This window comes from Physeter macrocephalus, chromosome 9, assembly GCF_002837175.3.
Source record: "Physeter macrocephalus isolate SW-GA chromosome 9, ASM283717v5, whole genome shotgun sequence".
Classification (NCBI taxonomy): domain Eukaryota; kingdom Metazoa; phylum Chordata; class Mammalia; order Artiodactyla; family Physeteridae; genus Physeter; species Physeter macrocephalus.
In genome coordinates, this window is record NC_041222.1 from 5,730,551 (window position 1) to 5,742,901 (window position 12,351).

General features: G+C 46.7%; 1 non-coding gene across 1 annotated transcript; it reads right to left on the reverse strand.

Annotated features, from left to right (window-relative positions):
- Window positions 1–11,594: 11,594 nt before the first annotated feature.
- TRNAW-CCA (transfer RNA tryptophan (anticodon CCA)) lies at window positions 11,595–11,667 on the reverse strand. The gene has a single exon. It is a non-coding gene; the product is annotated as a tRNA-Trp (tRNA).
- Window positions 11,668–12,351: the final 684 nt, after the last annotated feature.

Sequence of the window (12,351 nt, forward strand, 5' to 3'; positions counted from 1 at the left end):
CACAAGAGCAGGCCTTGTTAAACCACACCTGAACTCCAGGCTAAAGAAGCCCCACCACCAGCTTCACCCATCCCTATGGGCTGTGTGAGTTTAATACCATCACGCAGCTCTGACTGGCTGCCTGGGTTTGAATCTATGCTTTGCTCTTTATTAGCTGTGTGACCTAAGGCTGGTTTCTTGGCCCCTCTGAGCATCTCTTTTCTCAACTGTTAGATGGGGGATGAGTATAATACTGACTTCAGAGCGTGAGGATGAACTAAGACATGCTTCCTGGCCAAGAGTGATGAACTGCTCCATCGCTGGAGACACTTATTTTCATCACGAATAGGAAGGCATTCAATAAGTTATAAAGTTGCTGTATTGATGGAGATGGTGTCTTTCTGCCTCTTCTGAGGCTGTCATTCTTGGATTCTGTTATTATTCTTGTAGGTGATATTGCTTCCAAACCAGGCACATAATTAACAAAGGTGGTTTAGCTCCAAGGGGCCGAGTTGTGCAGTCATGGGGTGATGGCCTGGTGGGGCTCACAGTCTGTTGGGAGGGGGAGCCGAGGGCCTAGCCGTGGGCCCTGACCTCTGCGCCTGACCTCTGCACCCCTGCACCCCTGCCTTGCCTCCACAATGCTCCCTCCCCCCTTCTTGCCCACTCGAGCCCTAGAGCTGTAGCTGTTTTCTCCCGAGAAGGAAAGAAACACAAGCCACAGTTCTGTCCAGTCCCGCCTGCTCCAATTCATGTAAGAAAACAAAAATGTGGCCACACACATGCTTCGTGAAGAAGCTGAGAGCCGGGGATTCATGTGAGACCCCATGGCTGTACAAGGCAGAGCTGGAACACAAACCCTGGTTTTTATCCCCCAAGTGAGCTCTCTTTCTCTCGCTCATCTGCCTCTTCTTTCTGTCTCTTTCTCTTGAGAGACTGAATATACACATGGACAACGGCCAGACCACAGATGACAATAGAACTCTAACCCACCCCCTCGGCAGCAGTTAGCCCCAAATGGTCAGGAATGGGTCAATGGCTGCCGGCTTCCCTATTTTCTGCCCTGGCTTTCAACTCAGGACTAACCAGGAAAAGCCAGATGTGTTCCCCAAACGCACTGCATAAGACAACCCACTTCAATGCAAATCAAGACTACAATGAGGTATCACCTCACACCAGTCAGAATGGCCATCATGAAAAAATCTACGAACAATCAATGCTGGAGAGGGTTTGAAGAAAAGGGAACCCTCTTGCACTGTTGGTGGGAATGTAAATTGATACAGCCACTATGGAGAACATTATGGAAGTTCCTCAAAAGACTAAAAATAGAACTACCATACGACCCAGCAATCCCACTACTGGGCATATACCCTGAGAAAACCATAATTCAAAAAGAGTCATGTACCCTAATGTTCATTGCAGCTCTATTTACAATAGCCAGGACATGGAAGCAACCTAAGTGTCCATCAACAGATGAATGGATAAAGAAGATGTGGCACATATATACAATGGAATATTACTCAGTCATAAAAAGAAACGAAATTGAGTTATTTGTAGTGAGGTGGATGGACCTAGAGTCTGTCATACAGAGTGAAGTTAAGTCAGAAAGAGAAAAACAAATACCATATGCTAACACATATATATGGAATCTAAAAAAAAACCCCATTATTCTGAAGAACCTGGGGCAGGACAGGAATAAAGATGCAGATGTAGAGAATGGACTTGAGGACATGGTGAGGGGGAAGGGTAAGCTGGGACGAAGTGAGAGAGTGGCATGGACATATATTCACTCCCAAATGTAAAATAGATAGCTAGTGGGAAGCAGCCGCATAGCACAGGGAGATCAGCTACGTGCTTTGTGACCACCTAGAGGGGTGGGATAGGGAGGGTGGGAGGCAGATGCCAAAGGGAAGAGATATGGGAACATATGTATATATATGGCTGATTCACTTTGTTATAAAGCAGAAACTAACACAGCATTGTAAAGCAATTATACTCCAATAAAGTTGTTAAAAAAAAAAAAAGATGACCCACTTCTAGTCGGCCCACCTCCAGCTTCCCCATGCCGACATCCTCCAATCTGACGCACGTGAAGCCCTCCCTTTCATTCCCCGTAAGGCTTTCCCACTTCCCTGCCTGGCTTTCAGCCTCTGCCAAACACAAGTGATGGTGCCTGACTCCGCTGCTAGAGCACGGTTGGAATAAATAGCCTCTGTTTGTTCTCATTTGGGTGGTCTTCATTTATTTCCACACCCTTCACACCTGCAAATCTGCTTTCTAGCCCAGGAGAGCGAGAAGAGCAAGGGAGCAGGACTGTCATATGATGGCTGTAGGGGTCTATTCACCACTCACTCATTGCGTCGTGAGTCTACCCCAAATTCTGTGACGCTGGCATTCAATTAAGTTAAATTAAAACCTACCAGTGACAGCTCAGGGACAAAGTGTTACTCCCATCCCAGGGCTGGAGTGGGATGTGGTCATACGTGCTGAATCTCAAGGTGTTCAAATACAACGAAAGCGTGTCCCCAAGGGCTCTGGGCCTCAGTTTCCTCATCTGTAACATGGGCACAATACTGCCTGCCTTGTGAGGTAGCTGCAAATTGTGAGATAGCTGCGAATTGTGAGAATGAATGAGGTCATTTGTTTCTTAAACCAACAGATATTTACTGAGTGCCTATTATGTGTCATACATCGGGGAGACAGCAGTGAACAAAACAAAAACCCTATGCGACCCTCACCAACCCTCAGGGAGATTACATTCTACTTTGGGGAGACAGAAAACACACACACACAAACAATATATGTGATGGTGGGAATGCAAAATGATACAGCCACTTTGGGAAACACTTTGGCTGTCTTATAAAATTAAACATACCCTTACCATGTGACCCCACAATCTCACTCCTATGCATTTGTCCAAGAGAAATGAAAGCATCTGCTCACACAAAATCCCGAATGCAGATGTTTATTTATAATCCTCAAACACTGGAAGCACCCAAATGTTCTTTAATGGGTGAATGGCTAAACAAATCTTGATAAAATGGAATACTACTCAGCAGTACAAAGGAACAGACTACTGTTGAAAGCTCACATAGAACAAAAGGCTGACCTTCCCCAGAAGAAAAGGGAATTCCTCCTGCCTGACTGCTTTTGAGCTGAGATGTCATTATTTTTTCCTGTCTTTGGACTCTTCCTGAAACATCCATTTTTCCTGAGTCTTGAACTGGCCAGTCTTCTGATTGGAACTACTCCATCAGGTGTCCTGGTTCTCCAGCTTATAGACTATAGCTCTTGGGACCTGTCAGCCTCTGTAATCATGTGAGCCAATTCCTTATAATAAATCTCCTTATATCTCAATCTCTGTCTACTATTGGTTCTGTTTCTCTGGAGAACCCTCACTAGTACAAAGGGTTAAAGGAGCAACTTTATCTGAAAGTGCTTTGGCAGCTCTGCGGGGCTTTATACACAGAAAGGATGGGTATTGTCACTCTTTTACTTGGCCTTCCCTGACCTCAGTTTTCACCTCTGTAAAATGACCTCAGGGGGTTGTTGTGAGGCTCTTCTTGTCACCCTATCTAATTTGCACCCCGTCCCCTCATCTTTATCTTTCTCCTTGGCACTGATCACTCAACAGGTTACTTATCTTGCCTATTGTTGACTGTCTCTCCCACCGGAATAGAAGCAGGGATTTTGCTGTTTGGGCACCAAAACAGTACCCGGTCCATATTACCTGCTCAATAAATATACCCATATGAATGGATACGTCTTGTCGATCACCTGCCTGTCCAGCTACTAGCCCAGGGGCTGAGCAAAGGAGGTGGGTGACATGTTTGCTGAATGAATGAATGAATGAATGAACACACATGCATGAGAGCACAGACCCACAGGAGGCAGAAACTGAAAACAAAACCCAGGGTTGGTGGATGGAGAGCCCTAGTTCTTTCTGGGTTTCTGACAATATGCTTCTTATTAAAATGTACTTTAGGGAACAGAAACGGGTCTTTTGCTTTTAACTCTATTGTCGCCCCTTAATCACCTGTCTCCACAGCCATAAACATCCTGCTCCCTGCAGGAGGGGTTGGTTTGGAGACACCCACGAATTTTCCACAAATAGTGTGGGTCCAGTTCCATGGGATCCGTGAGCACTTGCTCCAGGGCTCTGGCTTGTCTGCTTTTCTGCGATAATCCCTTTTAGATGAGGATGGACCCGGCTGCAGCCTTGCTCTTCTCCGGAGTGTTTACTAGGGGCGTATCCAGCCTGTTTCATATGGATTAGGCCAAGGCACGGAGTCCTTGCCTGTTTCCTGGTGCATTTTCAGAACCTTGTGAAATTACATTATAGATTCATTGTATAAACAGGATACTGAGCACAGCCATTGTCAGGCAGCCCACAGTCAAACTGCGGCCATCCCCAGGCTGGCTGACGCCCACGCCGGGTGCCTGCAAACCTTGTGCAATAAACTGGTCACAAGTTTGTTTATTTAACCTCCAGCTTCTAAAGGCCAATTTGGTAGCGAAAATGACCTTTTTGCACTCTTCAGCTGGAAGATAACCGGAGGAGGGAGGTGACTGGCAGTTGCGAGGCCGGAGGTGTCCCCTTTCAAGTCTAAAGGGGGTTTGGGGGTCAGAGGTGTTGGGGCAAGGGGCAGGGCCGGCTGCTCCCCGGCTGCGTGGCCTTGAACAAAGTACTAAATAAACCCTTCTGAGCCTCAATTTCCTCATTACAGACCTGGAAATATCTATGCCACCCTGTTATAAGAAGTAGATTACATATAAGTTGCAAGTAAATTACACCTGCGGCATGTGTGAGCCCAGACCTGACAGTAGTAGGTGCTGAGCAAACGTTAGGTATATTAATGCACTTCACTACTTCACTCATTCATTCATCGCTGTTAGCGCATGAATAATTACTGAGAATGTACCACATTTACAAATGTAGAGAGCTTGACCTTCACAATTAGAGCTGTGGGTTTGAGTCGTGGTCCTATAATCTACAGGAAGGAAACTCTCTGAGCCTCAGTTTTCAAATTTGTAAAATAAGAACTTCATCTCTATTGTGATTGTTGTTGGGATTAAACAGGATAGAGATTGTGAAGGCGGTGTAAAAATGACCAAGTGTGATAATTCGCGTTGGTGGTTCTTATAATGACAATAGCACACACTTAAAAGCAGCTCTTGTAAGGATTTAATGTGTATTAATTCATTTTCTCCTAAAGGGTAGGTATTGTTATTATTCTCATGTTGCATGTGAGGAAACTGGGGCACAGAGAGGTTAAGTAAGTAACTTGCCCCAGGTCATCCCGTGGGTGAGAAATGGAGCGGGAAATGGACTCCAGGTGGTCTGGCTCTAGAGTCCTGGCTTTTGACAACTTTTCTATGCTGCCGCATCATAGTAATCAAATAGCAGGCCGCACTTACTTCGTGCCTGCTCTGGGCCCAATGTTGTTTCAGAATGTATACCCACATTATCTCGAGTCCCCACAGATTGGCAGGCGCCGGCTTCTAATTGGTTGTTGATGGCAACGATAGAAATCCTTTCTCCTTATCTTAAGGAGGAAAAGGAGTCTATTGGAAGGATATCAGGGAACTCACGTAGTTGATATGAAGGTTGGAGAGGCACGGGCAAGAGCCCAGGGAGGCAGATGCAGCCAAGATCCAAGATCGAGGCCACCTCTGAACGTCTGGCTCTGCTCAGGTCCTGTGCTCTGAGCTCTCTCTGTGGTTTGGGATTGGATGGGCAGTGTATTGCCCTCCTTTGGCGTCCAGAACGGGAAGAGGGGCTTCAGCTCTTTCTTAACGTGGAAATCTACAACTTAGATATTCTGCAGCCCCAGATGACAAGTGGTGGAAGCCAGTTAGCCAACATGGAGGGTTGATACTTTGCCCCAAGTCCTGAAGCTGATAAGACAGCTCAGTGGTACCTGGCTGAGCACCAATGGTCCTCCCAGACCCCAGGCTGCCTTCCTGAGGACACACATGGGTATGACTTAGTTCCCCCTGATGTGTCTTACCTTCATTCTCTAAAATCCAAGGCTGTCTCAAAAATATTTATGTCCTTTGGTCTGGTTTTTCTACTTTAAGTTCTTTGTGCTATGGTAATAATAAATGAAGACTCTTCAGATTTATACAGAAGGATGTGCATTAATGCACATAATTAATGCACATAATTAATGCACATAATGACAACATTATTATAGGGGATACTGGTTCCAACTTAAACATCCAACATCAGGAGATCCTTAAGAAAGGTGTCTAAATAGGTTGGACTATTACAAAGCATTTACAATGACTTAAGAAAATCAATAAAAGTAAAACAAAATATAACAAAAATAGAACTGATTATAGCATATCATCTAAATTTGGGGAGAAAAGTCTCTCATATACATTAAAAAAAAGACTGGAAAGAAATACGCTTAACTTTCAGTAGTGATTATTTTTGGTCGGAGGGGTTATGATGATTTTGTTTCTTTACCTTTCTTTTCTATCCACATTTTCTATAACTAATATGCATTTCTGTTACAAACAGAGAAAGAGTCAAGAAAAACAAAGTTAGACCATCCACGATGGCAAAACTTTGTGGTGAAAATGGCACCGGTATACTCCACTGGGATGACATCGATTGGTACAGTTCTTCTGGGGAAAAAAAATCACTGTAATAGATAAGTGTTCTAATGAGCTTTACGCCCTTTGATTCCAAATACTGACTTTTGGGAATTTCTCTTTTATTCTGGGGGTATCATTCATTAGAAGCCAAGAGCTATGGGCAATGAAGATGCTCATTGTAGCATTATCTCTAATAACAAACACTGTATAAAAGCTTGATGTCCAACAACTGGTGAATAGTTTTGTAAATTATGGTGTATCAACGCAAATGGGTATTATGGCGCCGTTAAAATGATAATTATAATACAAAGACGGTAGCAACACAGAATACATTTATGATGGGATGCCAATGCACAAAGAAGAGTATCACGTGTGCAACCACTTCACAGGTGTCAGTGCCCAGAGCCCAGAGTAGGTGCTCAAAACACGAAAAGGAAAAGAATATCGTGGTGGTATGAATGGGATTCAGGGAGATTATTATTAGCTCGTTTTCTTAAAACTTTCTTTAAATACTGTTGATACTTCATCTTCTTGCTGACACTGGCATTTCATGGAACAAAGCCCTTTTAGATGTTGGTTTAAAGTAGGGAGAGTGCTGGGTGGGCTCTGAAAAATTAAAATAATGGAGTAAGGAGCTATAGAGGAGGCTGAGTATGGTTTGCACGGCTCTCTGCAACCCTCTGTGACCCTGGGTTTCAGGTCTACTTGTGCAAAAATGGGGAGAGGGTGAGACTTTGTCCCTGGGAATCTCCCAGCTCTGCCATTTTCCAAATCTCAGATATTTATGGAACTCAATTGCCAGGTGCTTTGTTATGCACCTTGCTAACACCTACTCTTTGGGGTTGGTCCTATCACTGGCATCATTTTAAGGTCATGGAAACTCAGATTAAGAACAGTGAAATGGGGCTTCCCTGGTGGCGCAGTGGTTGGGAGTCCGCCCGCCGATGCAGGGGGACACGGGTTTGTGCCCCGGTCCGGGAGGATCCCACATGCCGCGGAGCGGCTGGGCCCGTGAGCCATGGCCGCTGAGCCTGCGCGTCCGGAGCCTGTGCTCCGCAATGGGAGAGGCCACAACAGTGAGAGGCCCGCGTACAGCAAAAAAAAAAAAAAAAAAAAAAAAACAGTGAAATGGTTTCTGCAAGATGAAAAGCCAGCAAGTGGTGAAGCCAAAGATTCATATTTCTCACATTTTATTTTCCTGGCCCAGCATCACTTTAGCCTGTGAGGTCCATTGTGCCCTGGACCTCATTCACTCCTTCCTCTTCTCCAGCTCTCTGGAGATTTTAGACCCAGCTGATTTGTCCCAGTTGCCCTTTGACCTTAGGTTCACCAGTCAGTCATATTCATCGTCTGGGGATGGAGATGGAGAAGGTATAGATTTGCAGTTGTGTTGTGGGGTTTAAAAAGGTGGATTAGGAAACCATTGGTTCCTTATTTCTTTATGATACGCATCTTTTTCCTAAAAGTGGGACAGTCAGGGAAATCAACTCTCGTTAAACAAGGGTACATTCAGTTTATGGCCGATCTAATTTCCGGTAACTGCTAATGCTATTTGTACTGATTGATGGATTAAACAACGACATATGTCCTAAGGCTCTATTCTGTGCTCTAGATGAGAGAGTTGGGGTGTCTGCCGTCAAGGGTCTCAGTGATAAGTGTCCTAGTGCATATTCAGATTGGGGGAGAGACAAGGAAGATCTGATGCAGAGAAATCCAAACACACAATGTTAAGCACTTCCAAGCATGCCTAAAATTGTCTGTGAGGTTCATAGAATGAACTAATCATTTTTGTAAAGAAAAAAGAAGAGGGAAAGGCAGAATAGGAGTTTAAGGATTACACGGTACCGAAGCACGTTCACCACGGCAATCAGTGCCGCGGCTTTTCCGAGTAATCACTGGAGTGGAGAAGAGGTGCTCGCTGCCAATGGGAAGAGCCCTGGATTAGAGGGACTGGTTCTGGTCCCAGGGCTGCCTCCTATTGCATGATCTTGAGTGGGATACAGAAGCCCAGAGCCCTTGGCTGGGTGGGGTCTTAAAGAGTAGCCAGTTCAACCCCATCCCATTCTGAGCCTGTAAATCCCTTTATCCCATTAGATGAGAAAGACAATGAAAGGACAGCTAATGTGGTAGCCACTCCTGTTGGAAGGTCTGCTATGAGCCCCTCCAATGAGTCTGCATTCAAACATCATGGCAGTACCATGACGTTATTAATCAGATCTTAGAATCTTATTGTAGTGCCTGAGAATCTGAGACCCAAAAGGAGAGAAAGAGAGAAGAGAGACAGAAAGACACACACACACACAGAGAAAGAGAGAGAGAGAGAGCGAGAGAGAGAGAGCTGTTTACTCTGGGGCAGGTTCTGGGTCCACCTAGGACTTCTGTGGCATAAATAAAAGAAGAGGAGAAGGTCAGAGAGAGTAAGATTCCTGGGCTCCCTCCCATGCGAGCAAAGAACCCTGGGCCAGATTACTAACAGAAGAGAGCACTATGTCCACATGTGTGGCCGCTAGTGAACAGCGGCCCTTCCCATCAAGAAGCCTGGCCCAGCCCAAGTTCTGGCACTGGACTTACACTCCATTTACAGCTCTTTTGGGTGAGGGGGTTTGGGGAGGATGGTGGTGATGGCTGCGGTCAGTGTCAGGAAGGAAATGTTTTGAAACCTCCTTTGGCAGTCTCCTTTCTGGATAAAGTAGGGATAATAGCATCTCCTCTAAGGGTTGCAATGAGGCCCAAGTGAGCTAATGTACAGGGAGGGTTTCTGTAAGCTGGGAAATGCTCTGTTCGTGAAGCGGGTGGGTAACAGTCTCGCGGCCAGGCCATGGCGACATCTTAGACTGTGGGCCCCAAGCAAGTTTCCCAGTACGGGGTGGGGGGGGGTCTCTTGCGGGTCTCGATCTCTCCTCCGCCGCTTGTCATGGAGACAGGAGAAGCGCTGCTGAGTTTGCCGGTCCTCAAACCCACCAGCTGCGCTCCCAGCTCTGGGCCGTGCATCTGCTGCTCTCTCCACCTGGACCGCTTTTCCTCCAGGCCTGTTCTCCCCATTCTGCTCTTCTGTTCCCTATAGACTGCGGCAGAGGCTGTAGGTATCCTGCCCAGGTCCTCCAGTGCTGAGAGTGTTGGCTGCGGGTGGTCCCAGCTGCCTCCTTTCTTCAGAGAGATGCCGTTGGCTAAGCGAAGCCACCTTGGTCAGTAGATTATGTCTTGCCTCTGCCCCTGCCGCTCACCCCTGATTAGGTCAAAGCTGGACTTTAGCTGAATCCACATCCTTAATCCTTTCTCAGCACCCGAGTCCTAGTCTCTGCTTCTAGGGAACTAAGTGAAGACACAGCTCCAGTGAGAACCCACTTGGTTGTCTCTCTTGAAGCCCTTTGCCCTGTGCTAGACTGCCGGGGACTGATGCCTGAGATGTGCTCTGTACCTTCAAGAAGATTCCAAAGACTTGGCTTTTCATCTTGGGTTCATCCCTAATTGGCTGCCTAACTTCAGACAAGACCCTCCCTTCTCTGGGGCCCCGTCGTCCCATTCGTAAATCAAGGGCATCGGGCTGCGGGGTCACCAAAGCTCTCAGCCGGCTGCCTGTCTCAAGGACCGAGTCTTCCTTTCAGACAGGCTGTCTGAGTTTCATGGCATCAATATTTCTCTAATCATCACCTCCCTTCATTTTCTCCGGGGACTGAAATGAAAGCTAACTGGTTTTTCCAGATGTAATTTCAACATTGTCACAGTCAATACTTTTGGATCAAAGCAGGGTGGGGAAGAGGGCGGGAGGCCGCCGCCACATACCCGATGCGGGTGAGACCAGTGAGTGTCCCACGGTGTCCCGATACCCAGCACCGCGCCTCCGACTCAGTTCGCCCACGACCAGTGGCCAACCGCATCCTGCCTCTTGCTCCCAGAGCGTGCTAATGAACGCATCCGTTTTCCTATTCTGGACCACGACAGTTATTTCCAAGATAAATGCCTCCTGTTCGTGGTTATTAAATCTGCCTCATGTTGGACAGCTGGTGATGGGTGGGTGAGTGGGTGGGCAGACTGGTCTGGGTAAGAGCCGAGTGAGGGAAAGCCTGGGACAGATCTCAAGGCAGCTTTCAACAGGCTGCAGGACCTCAGACCAGGCCTCAGTTTTCCATCTGTGATATGCAAGTGTTGTGATGGGTCTGAGGCTCAAAAAAAAAATCTTTTTAAAGTGGCAGAAGGTTTTGATCATAGGAAATGTTATGTATAAGACGATGTGTAAAACAGATGAAAAGCAGTGGCTCTGTTTGGGATGGGGATGGGGTGGGGCCTCCCACTCAGCTTCCTCCTTGCTCCGTGTGGAGACCTGGGTACCTCCAGGGAACCCTAAGGTTCTGAGGAGCGTAGTTTGAAAACCGCCAGGCTAGATGGATGCAGCTAGGATACTCAGGAACCAATGAGGGGGAGGGGGACCGGGAAGTGGCGAAAAGAAGGGAGGCACTTTCTTGGTCAGACAGGTAACTCAGCTGCCCCTAAGGAAGTGTCCCATTTGACTGCTCTTCACTGAGTACTAACTTCCCAATGCCTGAACACCTCTGCCTTTTACCCAGAACCCTCCTCTCCAGTCAAATCACAAGAGAGAGGCAACCTGTGGGTGGTTAAGTGCATTGACTCTTGAGCCAGTCAGATCTGGGTTTGAATCCCAGCTCACACACTTTCTAGCTGTGTGACCTTGGACAAGTCTCTTCATTTCTCTGGCCTCAGTCTCCTCATCTGTAAAATGGAGAAAATGACACCAAACTAATGATAGTTTCCCATATGCGCCATGTGGTTCTCTGATTCTGTTTTAATCCTTAAAATCAGTAAGAACAGAATGAGAAGCTTTTATGAACCACTTACTACATGTCAATTCCTGTGCTTAATTTTATTTTATTTTTTAGATATTTATTTATTTATTTATTTTGGCTGCGCCGGGGCAGCACACAGGATCTTTGTTGTGGCACGCGGCATCTTTACTTGTGGCAGGTGGACTCTTAGTTGAGGGATGAGAGATCTGGTTCCCTGACCAGGGATCGAACCTGGGCCTCCTGCATTGGGAGCATGGAGTCTTACCCACTGGACCACCAGGGAAGTCCCATCCAGTGCTTAATTTTAATGCTTGTGTTTAGTCTTTACAATTTCCTGGCGAGAGCGGGGTCAGCATATTTACCTTCCAGGTGACGCTCAGAGAGGAGAAGCTAAAAACAGCTGTAGGATTGGAACCCAGGTTTGTTTGGCTTCAAAGACTATGCTCTTGCTTCTACAGCAAGATCTGAAACTCTCCCAACCACCCTTCTCTGCTGTGGCGGGGAAGCGATGTATCAGTTTTTTGTTCTTTGTGAAAACAGAGTTCCAGATCCTCGGCCTGGGAAAAGAAGTTTCAGGGTCATCATATGCATCTTTCTGTATCTGTACCACATTGCTTTGAAATTCCTGCAGACACAGAAGGCCAATCTCATCCTTGCCTTTGCAGGCTGTCGCCGGCCCCTGTGGTTGGTGAATTACTCCCACTCATTCAGCAACTGAACCCCTTATCTGTAGCAGTTTCTGTGTTGTGTGCCAGGGATGAGGAAGTCAATAAGACACGGTCCCTGCCCTCAAGGAACTCACGGTCTCATGGAAGAAACACACGAGGGTCAGAAAATGACCTCGAGCAATGGGAGTTGTCATGACTGAGGGGCTCTGAGAGCACAGAAAAGCCTGGAAGGCTTCCTGCAGGAGGTGGAGTCTCAACCTCAACTTTGACTAGTACTAGGATGGGTACTAGTCAAAGAC